The sequence below is a fragment of the Hibiscus syriacus genome, unplaced genomic scaffold (assembly GCF_006381635.1).
Source record: "Hibiscus syriacus cultivar Baekdansim isolate YM2019G1 unplaced genomic scaffold, ASM638163v2 tig00111402_pilon, whole genome shotgun sequence".
NCBI lineage: Eukaryota > Viridiplantae > Streptophyta > Magnoliopsida > Malvales > Malvaceae > Hibiscus > Hibiscus syriacus.
The window spans coordinates 6,179,524-6,200,700 of NW_024063082.1; the positions used below are offsets into that span (position 1 = coordinate 6,179,524).

At 36.9% G+C, this 21,177-nt stretch overlaps 1 pseudogene; it reads left to right on the forward strand.

Annotated features, from left to right (window-relative positions):
- Nucleotides 1–9,349: 9,349 nt before the first annotated feature.
- LOC120161795 lies at nt 9,350–15,647 on the forward strand (annotated as a pseudogene).
- Nucleotides 15,648–21,177: the final 5,530 nt, after the last annotated feature.

A 21,177-nucleotide genomic window follows, 5' to 3' on the forward strand; every position in this document is an offset into this window, starting at 1 on the left:
CCAATTCTATTACCAATCTTTTTGGTTGTCTCAATCCGCATAAGCTCCAAAGGGAGCTCATAAATTCTCACCCACACAGCTAGAGGCTTAAAGTCAAATTCTTCAAGACTTAGTGTAGGGTCAAAGTGTGCTATTGCCAAAAGAGTTCCTTCAAAACTCCATGGGATACGTTTCAAAATCGTTTGCTTATCCGATAACGTTTTGAACTTAAACAGGAACATATTGTCTTTCAAAATTCTTGAATCCACGAGTCTAGCATGACCCCAAATAGAGCAAAAGACCCGCAACACCACCTCGCTATCCACTCTCTTGTAGCCAATAATCTTTGCAATGATCCACTTATCCATTTTCATCACATCATCTTCAGTAATGACCCTTGGTGGAGAGATATCCTCTGACTCCTCCTCAGTGAATCTTAGATGCTTCATAAGATCCGCAACCTCTTCTGACATTGTACTAGTAGAATGATCAAATGAAGAAGAAAGCAAAATACCACTCTTAGACCCTTTTTTGTTAGTCATCACTTCAAAGGAGTTACTCCTAAAAACAAAGACAAAGGTAGAGAACTTTCTTTTGAGATTATGTGAGATAAGATCGACCTTATCATCCCTTAGGCTCCTATCCTAATCCCGGCTAGCAATCCCACCGACTTGACTAGGTGATTTCCGATGTGACTTTCCCCACTTACACCCTCTGCCAACCCTTAATAAATTCTTTACAATAAGATATCTCTTCAAAATACCAATAAAGATAAAATTATTTGAATATTCCATTTCCCCGAAAAGAAATAATCCCTCATAGATTTTCTATCGTATAAACATGTTCGTACAGTGACCACAGAACTTGTCCGTACAGTGACCGCAAATACTGCCTACCTGCTCTGCCTGACGGGACTTAAGTCTTCCGCCCCACGCTTGGTCCCAACCGATCTCACCTACTGACTGCACCGGGCAGTACATCGAGTAGACCAGCCCCATACTGTATTGAAAAATACATCCTACTATACAATCTACTGCCATCGAAACAAATAAATAAATTGATCTCCCACTTGACAAGACCACACATCATACTTAAATATCCTTGGATACTTCCATTTAACATACTTCAAATAAAATCCCCGAAAGCAACCTAATATCATATAAATAATGAGCACTTGACTTATCTCTTCAATAAAAAATCCCCCCAATTTTCGTTGTTTGATAATTCCCTCTAAAATACTTCACCCCAAAATCACTACAACACACGCTTTCTCCCTTAATGGGCAGTTTTACTATAACAAACCAAACCCCTAACCACTTGTCAGTCCGTATATCAGCAGCTACAAATGTGTAACAACCTCTAATCTTTTCAATCTTTCCCCTTCTACTTTTGGTAAACCAGATCCGATCATCTTCTTCTTTTCCCTTATCGGAACCTACTAATTTTTCCGACTCACAACTCCATCTAACTCCTTGACCTGTTGCCAATTTTCCCCGATCAGTTATACTTCGAAATCCTCCCCATTCCTTCTTCCAGTCCTTCTCTCCTCCCATAAAGAACCCATTCCCAACAAACCACTTTCGAGTGTTCCCATAAGCTACAAATCCTCTCTCTAATTCATTCCATCGCCTGCGACCCTTAAGAAGATCCTGCAAACCATAAATCACGAGTAAGGAACTATAATGATAATAAAGACAACTCTTACCTTCATCTTTCTCCACTGATAAAGAACACCGAGAAGAACTTTTGACAACTAAACAACGAATCAATCCTAACAATCTAGGAGCTTGATAAGAAAACAATCAGACTTTGTGAAAAAATAACTGCTTTGAGATCCATAAATGGATCTCGACAACCAGGAATCCATGGAAAGACATGGAAGAAACCGCTAAGACTAATTGAGGACCCAACTCCAAAGAGAATTCTAGAGAGAAGGGAGAGCAAATTCTCGCTCTAGTTCACTTCTACCAGTAGACATTGATATGTCTGAAACGAGGACACTTTCTCCATCGCAGGAGAGTAGGAAACTTGTTTGTTAAAATAAAATACTTCAATAGATAAAATCTTAATTTTGATATTTAAATTTATTTTTATTAAATTATTTCTTAATTCAACAAAAATTTCTATTGTGTTCTTATAATTTTATTGAACAATTATATTTGATTTTAATACATTCTAGAATGTAATTTATAATTTACTTTCATAAACACGTCATATCAGTAAACATGTCTCATGAGACACACCTTCATCAAATTTACATAAAATGTATTTTAAAAAATACACTTTCATAAATTTTAAAAAATAAAACTATAAGGACAAACAATATAAATTAATTCATATTAGTTCCTGAAGTGATTATGCTATGTTTGCTAATACAACAACAATAAAACCCTATTCCCATATGTAATGGGGTAAGGGGGAGGTAGGGTAGTAGGCTGCTTCCAACGCCAGTTAGAGAGCAGCTTCTGTGGAAGACCTCTGGCAGTCAGAAAAGTAAAAATATAGATAAAATGTGTGATGTATAAATAACTAAATAAATAAATACATAGTTGAACAGACTTCATATGCAGTCTTCATATGAGCATCTGTAATGGGAAGTAATCCCTGCAAATAAATCTCTGCGTAAAAAATCTCTGCATATAGACAGAAACGTAAGTCCTGACTAAATTTAAAAAGAGGAAACATGAAGAGAGGGATACACAGTAGTCAGCGATAGCAAGCTACGAGAAGGTATAAAGTCAAATGTGTTAAAATCTAAACTAAGGCAACACTACTCTACTATCCTAGTTCTAAGCCTTCATAAATTCAAATGACAAAACCGTATAAAAAGTAGAAGTAATGGAAATAACTACAAAGGAAATAAAAAGAAGACAGAGATGCTACACCCTATGGTTGTGACCCACACTACTCGACTACCCTGGTCTTAAGTCTCCATACTTTCCTATCAGAGGTCGTGTTATTGGTAAGGGCTAAATCCTTCAAATCAGATCTCAAGCAGTATACCCACTTCCTCTTTGGTCGTCCTCTCCTTCTGGCACCGTTGGTTGTAATCAACTCTACCCTCCTAACTGCATCCGACGATTGTCGCCTAAGGACATGCCCAAACTACCGTAGTATTCCCTCCTTTAATTTTTCGGATATAGGTACCACCCCAAGGACATCCTAATTATAGAGTTTGATGTCATGTCCCACAGAGTCCTACCACATGCCTATCAAAGCATTCTCATTTCTACGGCCTCTATCCTCCTTACGTGATCATTTTTGACTACCCAACATTCTGATCCATACAACAGTGCTGGTCTTATTGCCATTCTATAAAATTTTCCCTTAAGTTTTAGAGGCACCTTCTTGTCACATAAAACTCCAGTAGCAACCCTCCACTTTAGCCATCACGCCTTTATACGGTGTGTAACGTCATCATTTACACCCCAATCTTTATGTATCATAGACCCTAGGTACTTGAAACAATCCATTGAGTGAAGAACGTTTCCTTGATGCAAACTTCTACATCTTCATCGTTTTGGTTCCCACTGAAGTTTACACATAAATACTTTGTCTTTTCAATATTGATCTTTAGACCTTTTTTTCTAAAGCAGTCTTCCAGGTAGCCAGTCTACTATTCAAATCATTTTTTGTTTCAAAAACTAGGACAATGTCGTCAGCGAAAAGCATACACCATGGAACACCGTCTGGTGTCGCACAATAGATGTCGTCTAAAATCAAGGCGAAGATGTAAGGGCTAAGAGCTGACCCCTGGTGGAGTCTGATTTCCACCGGAATGCCTCAGTGTCGCAAACTGTAGTCCTGACGTATGTTGTAGATCTACATTACATATCACGAATCGCCCGGATATAAGCAGTTTGGATCCGTCTCGTTTCCAAGGTCTTTCATATCGTATCGCGGGGTACGCTATCATACGTCTTCTCAAGGTCAATGAACGCCATGTGAAGATCTCTATTTTTCCCCTATATTTCTCCATAAGCCGTCGAAGTAGATGAATCGCCTCCGTAGTAGACCTGTCTGCTATAAAGCCAAATTGGTTTTCCGAAACCCTAGTAACTTGTCTCAACCTAGCCTCTATCACCCTTTCCCATAGTTTCATGGTATGACTGAGTAGTTTAATATCTTTGTAGTTACCACAACGTTGGGGATCTCCTTTATTCTTATAGATTGGTATCACCGTCGACTCTCTCAACTCCTCTGGTATCTTGGCAGTCTCTAAAATAATATTAAAGATGTTGGTCAACCACTTTACTCTCTCTTCTCCTAGGGCCACCCTTAATTTAAGAAAATCTCACCTAACATTATCCTTCTAGAATCCTCCAAGGAATGGGCCAAATCTGATGGTTCTGGGCAAGCCCAATGCTCTGTATAATTCTCTTACAGATATCAACATACATGTCTCGGTTCAAATCCACGAGCCTTGACAAAACTGCCCCATCGCCCTCATCGTTTTTCTCGGACGCCTCGAAATAGATCCTTCACGGACTTGTTAAGCATTCTCTAAGAACGAGACTAATGAAACCAAGCCCTCAAGGCTTCGGATTACGGAAGCTTTTAACACCAACGTGGCTACTTCGAGCCACAAGGTCGGACTATCGTGTGGAAGTGCAACACGAGTGTGGCTACTCCTAGCCACAAAGATAGGCAACACACAAAGAGAACAAAGAACTAAGAACTCTGAAAGAATAAAGTAAATGCCTTAGAGCTATATTACTCTCTCAAATAGAAGAATGAAATGGGTGATTACAAATGAGGAGGAGAGCTCTCTATTTATAGTTGAGCTCCCTCTCAATCAATGGCTAAGATCGTTTTACATGAAGAGCTATGATTGATTCTCACCTAACCCACCTCCCTTAATTTAAGGAAATCCCACCTAACATTATCCTTCTAGAATCCTCCAAGGAATGGGCCATATCTGATGGTTCTGGGCAAGCCAAACACTCTGTATAATTCTCTTACAGATATCAACATACATGTCTCGGTTCGAATCCACGAGCCTTGACAAAACAACCCCCATCGCCCTCATCGCTTCTCTCGGACGCCTCAGAATTGATCCTTCATGGACTTGTTAAGCATTCTCTAAGAACGAGACTATGTTTGGTGGTCTCAGTAAGCCCGATACTCGGCAAAATAAAGTTCTTCTACCTTTTTTTCATGTAGTCTTTAATATTTTTACTTATTCTATTAAGTTAGAGTTTCTTATTTTTACTATTTAAATATAAATTAGAGTTTATATTTAAATTAAGTATTTTTATATGTTAAAATATTTAAATATTTATTTGTTAATTATGAGTTAAATTTTGCTAAGAAATATTTTGATGAGAATATTTGAATTAAAATTAAAACTAATTAAATAAATAAATATATTATAATATTTTTATAAAACATCATCAAATTCAGTTTGTTAGAAAAAATTGATATAATTTGGAGTTGTTAATGTTTACATCATATGTATTTGAAGAAGTCAATCTATATACTTCATTTCCAGTTGTAAATATGTCAATTGTTTTCAATCTCTATGAATCTCAACATTAACATTTATATATTCAGTAATAATTGATTAACAAGGATAGTATCCAAAGTGAAATTCTCACAAATTTAACAACTAGTAAAACAAAAAAACAAAGATAACCTTTTTCTTTATCTAAGGCTTACTACCAAAGTTCATCAGAGCAATTGAGAAAGATTATGGTGCACAAATCAGCCTGGAAGAAAATATAGAGCAAAGAAATAGTATTAATTAAACGAGTTTAGTTCATCGTCACAATTTCAATAAACAAAGCATATTTTCGCTGTTCAGTTTCACTATATATACGCATCAACAAGCAACGGCAATGTATTGAACCAAAAAATAAAAAACAAACAAACAAACAAAGGCAATCACTTGCGTAGAGAGAGAGAGAGAGAGATGGCTCCATTACCAGAGAAAACCATACAACATTTCACCCATCGCCATCCATTAAAAGAAGTTTGGGTCAGTACACAGTTCCTCTGCGATGGTTGCCGGACTCCGGGTTCCAGCACAAGGTACCAATGCGAACCGTGTGACTTTGATCTCCATCTTCACTGTGCCAACTCCCGAACCAAAGGAAACCATAAAACATTTCTTACATCGCCATCCATTGACAGAATTCTCGGGCAGAAGAGGGTTCCACTGCAATTGTTGCAGGACTCCAGTTTCAGGCACATGGTATCGATGTGAACAGTGTGATTTCGATCTCCATCGGTGCTGTGCCGAAATCTCTGAAGAAGTCTCTTTCTTTATGCACGCATACCCTCTCAGACTTACTCCTTTCATGCCGCGCCATTGCTGCGACTTGTGCCATGACCCTATCGTAGGACTTTTCTACAGGTGCGAGTGGTGCGATTTTGACCTTCACCTTCACTGTTATCATGACTGTGGAGTCTCCTCTGGCTCTCCTCCTCGTTGTGGTGGTGGTAGCCAAGTTCAGGGAAATGATCGAGAGAAAATGGATTATTTTGATAGATTGGGTCTAAATCTGCTTGTCAACATGGTAGGTGGTGGACCCTTTTTCTCATCATAGAGTTCTCTCTCTATATATAGCATAGGAGCTACAATTTAGTAGTAGATATTAGAGTTAACACTGCTGTAATGCTGCACTGCTGTCTTAGTTATCAGAGTCTGGTAGAGAATTGGTTGGGTGATGGTTACTCAACTGATTCTGGCAACAACTCTTGTATATAAATAAGCTGGTCTGATCCGAGATATTAAAATCAGACGCAAAATTTTATGTTTAATAATTTATATTAAAAACACAGAAAGTATGAAAATATAAAATATTAGAGGTACAAAATTAAATAATTCATATAAAATATAAGAAAAATACTTATAAAATTTTTAGGAAGTGAGGTGGGCCATCCCTGGTTACAGCTTTTAATCAGTAAAATTAGTAGCCCTTTTTATATGAAGTTTCTTGGTTTTCAGATCTTTTCTGTTCACTTCCCTGTCTGTTTTGGCAAAATTTTCGAGATAATGTTCTGGAAAAAATTAATTTACGAGATAAAACACTCCCAAGATTAATTGCTCAAATAAGGTGAAATTCACAGTGTTAGTCGTAGGTCGCCATGCCTTCCGGGCGACCTACTAGGTCGCCATGTCTTCCCAGCGAGCTACAAGAGATTGCATGTGCCATGCACGTCCCAACACGCTGGGCATCCGAGGACATCCGACCGAGGCCATCTGACCGAGGCCATCCGAACGAGCTATGCGAGGGCATCCGAGGGCATCCGAGGGTAACCGGGCGAGCTATGCGAGAGAATCCGAGGGAAGCCGAGCGAGGGTAGGTCGCCCGGAGTGCATGGCGACCTACAAGGTCGTCCGGAGGGCATGGCGACCTACAAGGTCGTCCGGAGGGCATGGCGACCTACAAGGTCGCCCAGAGGGCATGTCGACCTATGTGTTGGGACGTGCATATGCCATGCAACACGTTTATTCTCTCTGTTTGAGCAAGGGTAGGTCGCCCGGAGTGCATGGCGACCTACGGCCAACACTGTGGATTTCACCCTATTTGAGCAATTAATCTTAGGAGTGCATTAGCTCGTGAATTAATTTATTTCAGAACATTATCTCGAAAGTTTTGCCTTTCTTCAACCTCTTCGTGATTCTTGTTCATATCGCTGTCATGGGACATTGTATCTAATGAATTTGTTTATCCGTATAATATCAAAGATTAATTAAAAATTTAGCTCAAAATTATATCCTTTTTTTATTAAAAAGAATTTTACTTTTTCCAAAATTATCACTTTAAGATAAATTTTATAATAATTAAAAAAACAATTTTATTAAAAGTAATCAACCAACCAATATTTAAAATATAGCTTGATTTTTTAATCTCATTTAATTTTTATTGATTTAAAAATATAATTAAAAAAATATTTTTTTCATTGTTCACACAATATTTCCAAATTCATAAAATCTTAATTCTCAAATCTCTATAATCCTAAATCATTAATCTATAATCCTTAACTCATCTATTGTTGTTGAAATCAACAATCACTAGTGCCCCTTCTGTAATTGATGTAGATCGAATAACGTTCGACGATATAAAGAAAAGAATAAAAAAATGACAATGTTAGTTTCGGGACAATAGTTCATTAGTAATATGGCATAGCTAAGAGTCTAACCGATGATAGTTTTTCGAGACATGAGAAAAGGGACAAAAGATTTTGAATTTAGATATTAGGATTTAAGGTTTAGGGAAAATTTAAAATTTAAGTTTAAGAATTTAGAGTATAGTTAACGGCAAGGATGAGTATTTAAGTTAATTAAATTAATTTAAATTAAAAATTTAGAATAATCGAATTGACGAATTTTATTTTATGATTTAAATTTTATAAAAATAAATTAAAAATCCTATTTTGCCACTGAATTTTTGAAACGTCGTATAAGCCCAACAAATTTCGACGCTCATAATATTGAGCTAATTTTGCCGAACACTGCACTTGTTAATAGCATGACAATTTTATCGAGAAAAAAAATTTTCAAGTTGTTTAAAAAATGTTCAGAGCAGGGAGCCAAGCAATGGCAGACCCCAACCCAAAGCTTTTGGAGTCCAAGAAAATTCAAATTTGGGCCATTAACTTCAGCCTTTAGGTATATTTCCTTGCATCTGATCTCAATAGTCAATTCTCACCTCACTTCCACCCCCAACCTCTCTCTATGTGTCAGTTCAGAGTCGGTAGGTCACACAGAGGAAGAACCAACGCCATCGCTTCAAGCCGTGCCTATTGCTAATTCGAATTCAAAGTGAAACACTAGGTATCACCGCCTTCCAACTTCTTTCCTTTCATTTTCAATTGGGTCTTCCTTTGTTTTCCTTTTAATTCATTATTTACTCAAACAGCTACCCAATTGGTAAATTTGATCCCTTCTCCCCCCTTTTTGGCTTTGTTTAGGCTCTCAGTTTTCAAATTTTAAAAATTGGTTTATCTGACAGCAAAATCTACTTCTTGTGCTCCAAAAACTATGTTTGTTTTTCGTGTTAAAACGTGATTAATTGATGGATAGAAGAGAATGGAGTATTTTTTTTGGATTTTGAAATGAGTGTTAAGGTATGGGCAAATGATCTTCCCAACAAGTGTTAGTTCAGTGGGTGTTTTGTTTAGTGTCTTTGAAGATTTTTAATTTCTATGTTAAAATGAAATTTCAGTTTGGTTTTTAGAGTTATTAGTGTCCATTCAGTTTAAGGGATAAAATGAAATTTCTATGTTAATATCGCTTTCACCAAGGTTCTCAAATCGCCGTGTACTGTTCGATAAAATGTGTTAATCAAATTATTTGAATTAGGCTAATTAAAACTTTACTTTAATTTAAGATTTGCTACAGAAAACATAAAGAAATGTTAATTGTAAATAATTTATTTTTGAATTTCTTTCTTTTTTTAATCACAGAAAATGAGGGGATCCCTTTTCTATCGGAACAGTTGTTCTCTGTTGAAAATACAAAGAAGACCAAGAGTCAAGCCCCACTGTCGTATCCTATCATCTGCTTCCTTTTCTACAGCAGACCATGACGAAGGAGACGCTTTTCTAAGCAATCCTTCTAAAGTCAAAATCTTCGACCGCCACCTCAAACTCAAACAGGTAGTACTGTTTTGATTTTCATATTTAAACGAGTTTAGTTATTGTTAATTAGTCAATAATTGGTGATTGGTTTTGGGGTGGCAGCGTGATCGAGCAGCGTGGTTGTTGCGTCCCAATGATTCCTTTGTACATGCTGTAGCCGAGAATCTAGTAGATCGTTTGGAGGTTATTATCTACTTTACTCTACTTACCATTTTGTTTCACAAATAAGTTTCTTCTTGTTTTAGTAGTACAATTTTCGGGGTCGGTCGTGCTTGTTTTACTTATTGAAATTTGTGAAAGGGCGGTCAACTGATTTGTTTTTATAGTTTTCTATTATTTCAAGTCCATTTGCTTCAATCTATGGTTTTCTATGGACAGAAATGGCTCATGCTTCTAATTATAAGAATTTAGGGACAAATTTTTTCTAATGGTAGTTAGAATGATCTTACCTTTCAAAAGGTACGACAGTTCTTAAGGCTGAAAGTTTTCCTTGGTAATTTAGATACTTTATCTTTTACCACCAACCAATAATTTGAAAATTATTAAAAGAAAAGGAAAAAAAATACATAAATAACTTTAATATTTAAAAATTATATTGCGATTGGCATTGGTTTTTACTTGTTTGTTCCCTTTAATTAATCACCCTACACTTTTAGTAACTTTAAAGAAGTAATAAGAGGTGTAGCTTTAGCTAAAGGTATAAGAAAGTTCCTCAGAATTGTGAATGTAAGTAGTAATTTTGGAAATTAATTATGCACTTCAATTTTTTAGGATTGCAAGAAAACATTTCCTACTGTATTATGTTTGGGAGGTTCTTTGCAAGCTGTGAGGCCAATGCTGCGGGGACGTGGTGAGTGTTAGTTTAACAAGTTCCTCTCCTAAGTTGGGCCCTACCTGCTCCTACCATTTGTGTAGCTATATGTGTTGTTTAGCATCAAGTAGTGACTTTTTTGAGAGGAAAATTATTTCAAATGATGGGATCATTTCCAATTGATGGAAAGGTGGAAGATATATGTGAGAAATATTTCTTTTTCTGTGTCTGCAGTTAAAGTCATTAGAGGTAATGTGTGAAGTAGTTAGCGCTTTATTTTCGAATGAACGTGCATGGTTTCTGTGCCGGTTCTGGTACCCCCTTTTATTTCTGTTAGAAATAAATAATTTGTATAGTTTGTGATTCTTGAGTTAATATTGTATCTATTTATTGTTCCATTGTTTGGCAATTTGATTTGTTTAAATGAAATACACAAACATATTTCTCACAATTTACCCTTTTGCAAAATGTGAGGATGCAGACAGCTAGTAGCAAAACCACAAATAAAAGGAGACTTGCAAAGTAAAGGCCAAAATGTCATCCTAATCTTATGAAATTTGTGTTCTAGCCATGTTCTTACATTGATTAGTTTGTTCTTCATGTTTATCTCATGCTGCTGATGCTGCTTTATATGTATTTCTTTCATACTACCTCAACCGTTCCTTCAATCTTTTCCTTTATTTTCTCCCACTAAGTTCTAATTGATCAAGAAAATTTCTTTTATTGGATCCAAAATTGTTAATTTTACACCACTTTAGGTTATGTATGTTATTTAGCATCTAGAATGTTGTTTTTTATCCCTCAGTGTATCTTCAGTAGTTGATCAAATTTCCTCTTCATGCTTGCAGGTTGCAGTGATTTATTAATAACTCATTTTAAAAATCGTCTTCCTTTGTTTCTGCACTTTTGCAGATATATGTTACTGATGTTAACGGTGTATGATTTATTTGAATGGTCAAGTCAAAGATAGCCTTTGTGGTTAGTAACCTTTATAAATCATAATTATTCTGATATTTGCAGGTGCAATTGAGAAGGTAATTATGATGGATACCTCGTATGATATGTTAAAGGATTGCAAAAGTTCTCAACCCAATTCCAGTGATGAAAATATTGAAACATCGTATGTGGTTGGTGATGAGGAGTTTCTTCCCATCAAAGAAAGGTAAGCATGAAAATTTTACTTCATATGTTTTTGTTGAAAATTTCTTTCATGCATTAATTGCTTGGATTCCTTGATGTGAAGTTCAGTAGATTTGATAATCAGTTGCCTTGGGCTTCATTGGACTAATGATCTTCCAGGAGCAATGATTCAGGTATGTGCTTCTATTCTCCAGTGTATTAAGCGTCTATGTTAACCTCGGTGTTATGATATTAAAAAAAAAAATTTGTTGCAATAGGGATTAACATTGGCTGGAGTGGATGATGCATGTTTATCAGTACACTACAGCGAGTAATGTGATGCTTGGGATATTAGTAACCAGATTAATTATTGTGCTTAAACATGAATACCAAAAAAATACACATACAACGAATGCAGTCTATACTTTTAGGAAATACTAGTTTTTCTTATTTTATTTCATTTGGACAAGTTTTCAGTTTCACGTCCCTACTCCTAAAATACATCAATTAATAGTAAAATATCATTCTTTTATTTGTTTTGTATGGCTGAAAGTACTAAATTTGCATCCAGCCTTAAACAGGAGTGTAAAAATTTTTGTGCGATGTTATGACCAGATGTGAGTATTAACTTCTAGCTAGTAGTATACAAGAATAAAATCATCATGTTTGCTTCAGATGTGTAAAATCATTACAAATACAGGTACAGATGTGTTGTACTCTAGGACAGGAATTCTAAAATTCGTTATAAAGACCTCATCTAATTTGTAAGCTAGTTTTCTTTTGACTGCTAGCTAGTAGGTATTAATTCTATTGAGTTTCTAATTAAACCATTCTTTTGACTGCTAGCTAGTAAGTATTACTTTTATTGAATTTCTAATTAAACTATACGATCGATGCGAAATATTCAGGTTGCTTCTATATCCATGTCAATGACAATCATACTGATTGTATTTTTTACAGTGTAAACTGGCATTGAAGCCGGATGGCCTATTCTTAGCAGCTATTCTTGGCGGAGAAACCTTAAAGTCGTCTATAACTTTCACTTTTTTTCCTATGTGGATTAGAACCTAGTGTTTACATCTTTGCATATTACCTATCTGTCTCACTTGTGTATCTTATACTTTTGAAAATAGGGAGCTGCGCATAGCTTGCACTGTGGCTCAAATGGAGCGTGAAGGAGGCATTAGTCCACGCGTATAACCTCTGGCACAGGCGTGTGACTTGGCTACTTGTTTTCTCTCATTTCAGTTGCTTGAATGGTGACAGTTTTTTGAGTTTCTCAATCTTTACTATTACTCTTGTCATTTAATTCTTGTTCACTTTAGCTATTGCAATTCAATTGTTTAGTAAGTTTTATGCTTTTATTTGGCATATCTATATATATGTGTCTTAAAAGAATTCAAACTTGTGAGAAGATATTACATCGAGAGAACAGAAAACAGAAAAATGCCTACGGAGTTTATCTCTGATTGTCAATAAGACATGAAAATAAGAAGCATATCTTCTAATTTAATTAGATTCTAGGTAATTCACTCTGTGAATCACTGAGTAGGCATTACAGAGGCTATTTCGTTTTGCTTTGGGCTGGGATATTAGTAATAGTGATAGGAAAGTAACACTAGCAGCATCATTTATAGTATAGTAAATGTGAGGTAAAACTAGCTCCCCGTCTGCAAATTTCAAGTTGGCTTTTCCATGGAGATTTAAATTAGAATATACCATAAGTGATTAAGCTTGCTCGGAATTAAATCATCCTGGTGTTAACTAGCAGCTTTTAGCTTTTGGCTTCAGGTCAGGGATGCTGGCAACCTTTTGACCAGGGCAGGGTTTGCACTTCCTGGTGTGGATGTCGATGAATATGTGGTTAGATATAAGAGTGGTAAGATTCCCTCTTATTGTTTTTCATTTTTCGATTTTGATTTGTACAATTGTCAAAGCCGTATAAAAAGGTGATATATATATATATATCAAATTTAAAAAGCTTTCAACTGTGGGCTTATAAAATGTCGAGGTCAAATTTCATGTTTATTAATTACAACTTGTTTCTAGGATTGTGTTATTGTGGTAGAGATTTATATTAGAGAGCTAGCACAAATTGTTGAATGATTTGTATTTTGTAAAAGGGAATGCCAACTTCTCATGAAATTCAGTGCTAGTTGCATTGTTGGAGGTTCTTTAAAATGCTTATGACAAAGTTCTTATGAGAAGTCCTCTCCATTTAGTTGTGGATTTTTGTGACATAATGAAATTGGTGGGGTGGGGCAGAAGAAGAAGGGAGATTTGATGCTGGAGGCAGCAATCTTAGTTTCCCATTTAGTGATATGCTGTATTTTTTGCAGCCAAAATGCTTCTGGCTGTTGTACCTTACCGATCAGGACAAAAGTCATAGGAAATGTGTATCAACGTGATTTCTAATGCAGAAGAGTATTTCATACACACTAGTGCACCTTACCCTCCAATTCGATGATTCATTGGCCTGCTATTCTTTACATTGCTTAATTTGTTAACATTATTTTTCATTATGATTTAAACAATGTCTCCTTTTAATGCAGCCTTGGATCTTATTGAACATCTGCGAGCAATGGGTGAAACTAATGCACTTCTTCAAAGGACCAATGTAAGACATCTTTTGGACAATGATGTCTGTCCCATTTAATCTAGGTGGCTTTCAAACAAAGAATAAGATAATCTAACCTTAAAACCCTTCATGTATTATACCTATAAACCAGATCCTTAAGAGGGAAACAGCTCTATCAACCGGAGCCATCTATGATTCAATGCTTGCAGCTGAAGATGGCACCATCCCTGCAACTTTCCAGGTCAGTGCATTAATATCCATTCCAAGGGCTTTCATTTGAAAGGAAGGCAATATGCAGACCATCTGATCTGTTGTATTAATTTGATATCCGTGATCTAACTTTGCTCTAATTGTACTTCCCTTATAGAAGATTATTGTTTGTATGTTGACTGAAAGTGGAAGAGCTGACTGAGCAATCTGATCATATGAGGAACTTTAAAGGAAAATTAAAAATGAAAAAACTAAGTCCAGTAATCATCTCTCCCTCTTTTGGTAATACTAATATGGATTGCAAGTTGCGACTCTTCAGTGCATTATGCATGACAAACTCCATTTGGTTGCAATAAGCTATTCTTAGAAAATGAATCAGCTATGTTTTTTTTGGGCATTTGCTTTGAATATGATCTGTTTTCTCTCCCTTTTACCATTACACTTGGTTTTGAAATTATCTGTTTTGTTGACGTTGCCGGTAATCATCATTGGCAACAACAGATTCTTCTACCTTAAATTGTTTCTTCCTTAATCCATTGAGAGAGATATATAAATCCTAAAAGTACAAGAAAGTGAGTTAAAGGAGAAGCTCTGCTGAGTCTGATCTGAACCCCCTCGTGGGGGTATGGTGAAACAGCTGAAAGCTTTAATAACATGAGTCAAGTTCAATCGGATCTCCACAGCATCTGAGTTGAGAGTTGAAGTTGAAAATGTCTATTCCAGGCCACAACCTCTCATAGGGCCGGAACATATTCTGTATTTCATCTTTGCTTTAGCCTCGTGTATCCTAATTGCCTAACTACTAACCTCATTCTCTGCTCTATAACCTGGGCATGAACCGATAACCTCAGCATTTGTAAACCCACTTGAAACTCATTCAGTGAATGATAACCTTGCACATCTAAATCAACACTTGGGTAGGTAGGTGAGATTTTAGTGTTACTTTTCTGGCATTTTCCACACCATTTTATAAGCTATATCGGATTTGAAGGTCTGACTTGAGACTTTGGAATAAAATGATTTAAGTAATCACTAACATATGGTTTTAAACACAATCGTTTCTCTTGTAGGTGATCTACATGACAGGGTGGAGAGAACATCCTTCTCAACAGAAGGCCAAAAGAAGGGGTTCTGCCACATTCAAAAGCAATTCGGAAACGGGACTTGATCTCTGCATTTATGTGGGCATTGTTCATGTATTTATGTTAAGAATATGTAGAACCCGAGAGCCGAGCATAGCACACATGCCAGGTAAAGGAAAAGAACAAGATTTAGAGATGATGTGAATAAAGTCTTTTGCCTTTTAATGCTTGCCCTTGTGTTAACGAACTTTGAAACTGCATTAACTATGCCGATTTTAGCAATAATGCATACAAAGAGTTTGTGTAATGGTGAGCAGCAGCCATCTCTTTCTTCAGCTATGGTATTTTCATGAATTTATCGCCTAATTCAATAAAAAGTTAATGGATTTAACTTAAAATTGTTATTTAAACTTGATTTTAACTTAAATGAGAAAGTTAAAACCTTCAATCGTTGAAAGGATTATGCTCGAATTTCATTCCATATATAATTTATATTATTTTTGAACTATCATTTTTCAAATGAAACAAATATAATTTACTTTTAAAATATAGTTATTATATAAAACCTTCTCTTCCACCTAATTTTGTGGGTGTACTGGTAATGATCTTTTTCTCAACGTGTTTAGTGTTTTAATAGGTAAGAGCATCGAGAAGGTAGATGTAACCAATCCTCTTTTATAACAGCATGGTGTCTATCAATATTCTTTTTTCTATCTTTCTATTTTGTATAGTTAAATCAATTAAATTTTGATTAGATTGATATTAGTATAAAATATTCAATAAAACGTAAATTTAAATATATTTATACATATAACATTTCTCAATCTAAAATAAATTAATTGTAATTTATAGAAAATCATATTCCATATAAACTAATTAGTTTAGTAACTTATATGTCTAATTCACTTGAAGAGATAAGCTTTCTTTTTGGATTCATATTCAATGGTGGATTCAAAATAGTTTTGAAGGTGGATACATGGAGTAATAATTTTTTGTATGAATTAGACACAATAAAATTTTAGGATATATATTATCAATAAAATAAACAATTAATATTAAAGAATTTAGATTTTAAGATAAATACGTGGTAGCTCCTAACAATGCCTATGCCGTCACTGTTGATATTGGTTCCTATTCCACCTGCTTTTAGCCACAAGTTCTCTATATAAATGAACCCCATCACAACAATACAACTCACTACAACAAGAAAACAGAAAATAAGAGTGATGGCCGACTCCGGCATAGCCTTTCGTTGGAGAAAACTGAGCGGCGAGGACAGCTGGGATGGTCTACTCCATCCCCTGGATCTCAATCTCCGCCGCTATATTATTCACTACGGCCAAAGGGCCGGCTCTGTCGGAGACCTTTTCAATTACAACAAACACGGTCAACTCCCGAAAGAAGTTTTTCCAAGAGGCCGGCCTAGTAAAAGGAAATGATTTCAAGTACTATGTATCTCATTACATTTATGCAGGTTCGGAAGTTGTTAATCCCGCATGGTTTGGCTTTGTGGCAGTGAGCACGGATGATGGAAAGCATGTTCTTGGAAGGAGAGACATTTTGATTGCTTGGAGAGGAACCGTAACATTCTCCGAGTGGCTTAATAATCTAAAATCGGCTCAACAATCTGCTTCGGAACTGTTCGGGACTGAATCTGAGGCAATGGTGCACTCCGGGTTCCTTTCTCTCTATACAGGAACAAGGTCTGGTTCTATTGATGTGAAGAAGAGTGCCAGACACCAGGTAATTTATTTGAATATATTCATACTACTATTTATTTGATCAGCTAAACACGCACACGTGCATGCATGCACATGAAGGTACGTGAAGCCTTAGAAGAACTGCTGAAAAAGTACAAAGACGAAGAAGTAAGCATCACCGTCACAGGGTTTAGCTTGGGTGGAGCCCTAGCCACGCTAAATGCAATGAACATAGTTGCAAATGGATTTAACAAGGCCAGCTCAAATCAGTCCCCGCCGTGCATGGTGACGGCCTTCACATACGGCGCTCCCCGAGTCGGAGACGCTGGTTTGGAGAAATTATTCAGAAAACTCGATCATCTTCATCTTCTACGCATTAAAAACGCTAGGGACCTCGTTCCTAAACTACTTGTCTCCTCTGTACAAAGCTGTAAATCAGTCCAGGTACATCTTAACGTTTCTGATTTAATTTAGGAATAAACTGTTTAATTTCTGATAACAAATAATTTAGCTGTTATTATTTGAAATTCAAACAGTCCTCAGCAGCCTATCTTTCATATTTTCTATTTGTTTATTTCAAAGAGAAATTTCTCTAAAAAGATAGTATCCGCGCGGACGTGTCGAAGACACGTACGACCACGAGCCGGACGGACAGCGGCGGCGGTGCGCGAGAGCCCCCTTGTTCTCTATCACTCAACAAGGAAGTAGAATGTCAAGCCTTAAATACCATTTCCAATAGTATTTCGTGGGATTGAGCATTACCAACACTTTCCATTTCTCTTCTCTCTTTCCTTGAGTTTGAACCTCCTGCATGGTTTTAAGGTGCCTAGAGTTCAAAAATTCTCTGGTCAGTCTTATTCCCTTTTCAAAGGTTGATTCCTTTTCGCATCCCTCCTGGTCGAAAATGGTTTTGTTCCTTCTGTCCCATAATGCCCATACGGTGGTTCCAAAGAAAGTTGACCAATGTCCAATCTATTCCTTTGTTTCCCTTGATTTCTCCAGATTCTCCACGAGCCATGTCTTAACATGGCAACTCATAACCTCCTCAAGTTTGTCATGTGGCAGGATTCTCTTCCAAATCTGGAATGTCGGGGGACAATATATAAGGATGTGATCAATGTTTTCTTTGTCTGCTCCACATATATATTTGACACATAGCATCGGTGGTCATATGGCGTCTGACCCTTTCGGCATTCGTGAGTAGCATGTCATTGATGGCCAGCCACAACCACACCTTGATTCTAGGGAAGTTTTGGTACTTTGATAGAATCTCCTAGGCTCTGTCTGACTGTTCAGTTACGAAACTAAGGGCAAGGTTGTATGCTGACTTTACTGAGAACGAACGATTCTTTGTGCCTTTCCAACTAATAGAATCTTCCATTGCCGGGTCGAGCGGGGGAGGCATTGCCTCGAGGGCTAGGATAGTTTTTTTTTTTTTTCTGGGAGTATGTTCCTAATTTTCTTCCAGCTCCATTCGTTGTTTTCGTTGATAAGGTCTTTTACTTTACAAGGAGTTTCAGTAATGTTGTTCAGTTGGAGACAATGAATCCGAAGGGGACCTAAGTCCTTAATCCAATTGTCCTCACAAAATTTAATACGTTCGCTGTTCCCCAGGTTCCGTACTACATTTTCTCAAAAGGTTGGCCATACTTTGCATAGGCCTTTCCATATATGCGAGCCGTTTTTGTAAGGTAGGGACTCAGACAATATCTCTTTAATTTTGTACTTACCATGTAGAATTTTAACCCACATTTGATCTTTCTTAGTAACAAAATGATGGGTCAGTTTCATGCAGAAAGCCATATTTTGGCTGTTAAGTTGCTTTATGCCCATCCCGCCTTCTTTGGGAGTTTTGCACATGGTCTCTAGTTAACTAAGTGGGTACCACCTAGTTCTTCAGTTTGACTCCAAACAAAATTTATTGTCAGCTTTTCCAGGTCAGTACTAGTTCCTTTCGACAGCATCGCAGATTGCATCGTGTAATAGAGAATTGTTGAGAGTACAGATTTGACTAAAGTGAGCCTACCTACAAGGGATAAGGACTTAGCCTTCCAACCTGTCAAACGATTTCTTACCTTATGTACTATTGGCTGGTACATTTTCCTCATGACTCTTTTATGTAAAAGTGGGACTCCGAGGTACTTGCCGAGATCGCTAACTTCCCTGAAGCTTAAACTTGTGCTGATGATGGTTTTAGTATCGTTAGAAACATTCGCAGAAAAGAAGATGTTGGTCTTTGAAACACTCACTTTGTGCCCAGAGTTGGCGCAAAATTTATGTATTACCTTTCTCATTACTTTTAATTGAGAAACATTGGCTTCCGCAAAGAGAAAAAGGTCGTCAGCAAAAATAGGTGAGATATTCTGGGTCTAGATTTGGCGAGCTTTATTGGCTTCCAAACTCCATTATTGATTTCTTCGGTTATTGCTTGGCCAAGTCTCTCCATATATAGAACGAACAAGTATGGGATAGTGGGTCGCCTTGCCTAATGCCTCTTGAAGGTATGAAAATCTTTGTGAGAGATCCATTCCAGACAATCTGAGTGGACACTGAACTAACATAATTCATAATTATGTTCCGTAGGAGGCCACGTATGCCAATATCTTTAAGTGTGTCGTCAATGAAAAACCATTCGAGGCGATCATACGCTTTCTCTAAATCGATTTTGATTGCCATCCAACAATTCCTTCCTTTTTTTTGTTGCATTGAGTGGATGATTTCTTGTGCTATTACGATATTGTCAGTGATTGCTTGACCAGGGACAAAGCTGGTGTGGTTATTGGAGAAGAGTTCGGGAAGTAGGGGTCTAATTCGATTGACAATGACTTTCGTAACAATTTTATAGAGGAGTGAACACATACTTATTGGTCGGAATTGCAAAATTTTTGCGAGATTTTCTACCTTTGGGATCAACACCAATAAAGTTCTATTAATGGTTTCATCTATGGGCTCACCTTTTAGAATTTTCTTGACTAGTTCGCAAACATTTTCCCCACTCGGTCCTAATTTTTCTAGTAGAACATGGCATGGATGTTGTTTGCTCTAGGAGCCTTGAGGGGGCCCATACTGAAGACCACTTATTTTATTTCTAGTTTCTCTATAGGAGCTTCCAGTACTGTGCATTGTTTTGAAAACCAGATCGGACCAGCCGGTTCAATCGGGAACCGCTGCCTAGTCCGGTCCATTATATCCCGGTTGAATCGGTGCTAGTGAACCGCTTTGAACCGTTCGAACCGGATCGGACTGTGAACCGGTTCAACCTAATTTTTTTATATTTAATTTTTATTTAATTTTTAAAATAATTATAACATCGTCTGGTCTGATCGGTTCGACCGGTTGAACCAGTGAACCGATAGCACGGCCGGTTCGCTGACCGGTCCGGTTCTGAAAACCATGGTACTGTGAGCTGGCTTACCTAGATTTTTAGAAACTGGTTCATCGGGGTTGAAATTTGGCTGTCTCCAATGGACCTTGTGAAAAGCTCTTTAAAAAATTGAACAGTGTGTGATTTCAAAGCCTCCTAAACTATATAAATATCTCATTCAGTGACTTCCAATGCAAATATAGTATTTGCTCTTTGTTTAGCAATTGCACTTTTGTGGAAATAACTAGTGTTCTTATCGCCATATAGTACCTATTTACTTTTTGCTCTTTGGAACCAGAGAAGTTCCTTTTGTCTGAGTGTTTTTCTAGATCTGCTTTTAATTCCTTTTCTAAACGGCTAAGAAATCTGAGTATTTTCTTTGTAGAACATTATCAATCCCTCTTACTCTAGCATGGAGCTCTTTTTTCCTCTTGTTAATGCTTCCAAAGGTTTCCTTATTCTATTTGCTGACATATTCCTTAAACTTTTCCAAGTTTGTGATGATATCACCATTTGTTACCCAATATTTCAATTCCTCAAAGTTTGGGTGGTTGAGCCAGGCTCTCAGCATCCGAAAAGGTCTTTTTTTAACCCTCGATTCTTTGGTCGATTGAATTAGTAGTGGACTGTGTTCAGAGCCAATGCGATCCGGATGGATTTCTCTACTGTCTGGGAGTCAGTTACTCCAATCCTCGTTTATGAAAGCTCGATCCAGACATTGCCAAAGATTCCCCAATTCCAGGTGA